A 2469-nucleotide genomic window follows, 5' to 3' on the forward strand; every position below is an offset into this window, starting at 1 on the left:
TGCACTGAATGAACTGAGTGAACTGGCCCCGATCTATTATCATTTATAATTATCCTATATAGAAAACCAAAAAGATTATAGTATTGAAGGTGGTAGTGCTACTCCAACAATTTTTCTTTTTAAGTTATAGATGTATGTCAGTGCAACTAAGAGAAAATTTTGATGATTAAGTTTTGAGAAAGTGTAAAAAAACACTTTATGACCTTTTGAATTGTCTTAAATTAAAACATGATTTGTTAGTTTTTTAATATAAATTTTATTTAAAAGTGGGCTGTATCCAGTTTCTAAATAAAAGTTTAAAAGCATATTTAAAAGTAATTTTAAAACAATAAATTTCCATAAAATATGACTTTAGTATGCATGGTTTGTGCCAATCAATAACCACAGGCCACAGGATTGGTACACTAAAATATTTAAAGGGAAAGATGATGTTACATCACAAACAAATGCATCACTACTTGGTTCAATTTGAATTAATAAATTAATCAATGTACACTTTTTTTTTAATGTAGCAGTTTTCATCATTTCCTCCCAGAGGATACTAAACCACCCAACCCTGAAACATGGGAGTTTTTCTGGATTTCTCCCTTTCCTTCAGCTTTCATATGAAATAGGCCTCTTAAGGCCTATCTATGTGTCCTACTTAATAATATCTCTGGAACTTTTTTTTTCATTTTTATTGCTATTGCTTACTCCGATTTCTTATTTTTTAAAATCAAAATTATTACAATAGCACTTTTCTTGTCTTGCTATTTCTAATATTTGCCCACACCTATCCTGGGCCAAATGGTAGTGTCTGTATATGTGTGTATAGAACAAAATAAAATCTAAGCAACAGTTAAGATACACAACAAAATACTATGTGAATGATAGAATTTGTGTGATTTGTGTGATTCTCTTCCTTGTATCTTTTAATATATTGCAAGTTTTCTAAAGTCATTTAAAAAATTTTAATAGTGAAAAATATTACTCTAATAAGTGAATTATGTATCACTGAAGTATCACAAGCACTTATTTGCTTGTGATTATCCAGTGACCCACAATTATTACATGCAGTAAAAATTCCCTACTGTGAAGTACAAGATATTTTTATGTCTAATTCCTTCCTATATTTTGGCTAAATTCTGGGTAGGTTAAAAATATTGTTACTGTTTGGGGGTGATTTGAACTTCATTGTTGCCCCAGCGGCATGAGGGTGGATAATGACACAGAAATGTAATTAACATTTTTCCTCCGTTCTTCCTCACTGACGCAATGAAGAATCACAGGTCAGTGAGATTTAGAAAAGATTTATTAAAAGTATATTTAGAAAGACAGAGCATGCTCCAAGGGAGGAACAGGGTTTCAATGAAGAGAACTATAACTCCCCAGAAGTGGTAAGGTCTGTATTATATTAGGGCTGAAATGGGTGGTTACAAAAGCATTCCTAGGTGATTGGCATCTGACGTTATTTCGATTGACATTTGGCTGCTATATAACGTTTTGCCTACTGCGCATGTGCTTACCCAGAATTCAGTCTGTTATAATTATAGTCATGAATTTCTGAGCATAAGCCTGGTATTATAGTAACAGTATATTGAGGCTGAGGTTGTGGCAGGTTAGGGTAGTACCTTCTGCACAGGCGTTGGTGGCTGGATTAAACAAGCTGTAAATTATGGCCCTCTTGACCTTTGTCTCTGGGGATACAGGAAGGATTCTCTAACTACCAATAAAGTGTTCTTTGGGTGGTCTCTCTTTTGGAGCTCTGTTCCTTTGTTCTCCTGTTGCTCATGTCTGACTAGCTACCTAACAATATGAAAAGACAGTTTTAACAGTGAAAATGAGTCCTGTTGATAACTACACCTATACAACTGGCTTAAACAGAAACAATCTGGCCAAATTGTTATTTTTTTCCTCTTCCTTATGTATGTGAAAGAGGGGGAATTATTTTTGTTTTTAGATTTTATTCATCATATTTTACCATAGATTCATTATTTACAGCATGAAATAATCACCTTCTTCTTCACTGAAATGTGTTAATTTTAATTGTTTTCTTCAAATTCTAAACATGTAACATGATACAGATATGACCTTATTTAGAATTATTGGGTGTAATTCTAAACTATTTTTAAGTTTCATGGGGGCAGGGGTTCTTGCCTATTTTATTAAAAGTTTCATCCATGGTGCTTTGATGTACCTGGCATAAAATAATCATTTGCTGAATAAGATAATTTAATTAAAGTTAAATGGGTTGACAAAAAGCTACAGCGCAGTAATTTTTTTCCCAGGGGCCAGTGGGAATAGAGGTCTTTTCTAATACACTTATTTTTGAAAAACAAGCAAAATTTTGTCTATTGTACTTATAGCTTATGAAGTATACTATTAAATGCGTTTTTTATTGTAAGCAATATAATCAGGTAATTCAGAGTGAGGAAACAAATTGGAGTTTATAATATTCAATCTTTCAGTGTTACAAATGGGAAATCTGAG

This window comes from Pteropus vampyrus, unplaced genomic scaffold (assembly GCF_000151845.1).
Source record: "Pteropus vampyrus isolate Shadow unplaced genomic scaffold, Pvam_2.0 Scaffold58, whole genome shotgun sequence".
Taxonomy (NCBI): Eukaryota; Metazoa; Chordata; class Mammalia; order Chiroptera; family Pteropodidae; genus Pteropus; species Pteropus vampyrus.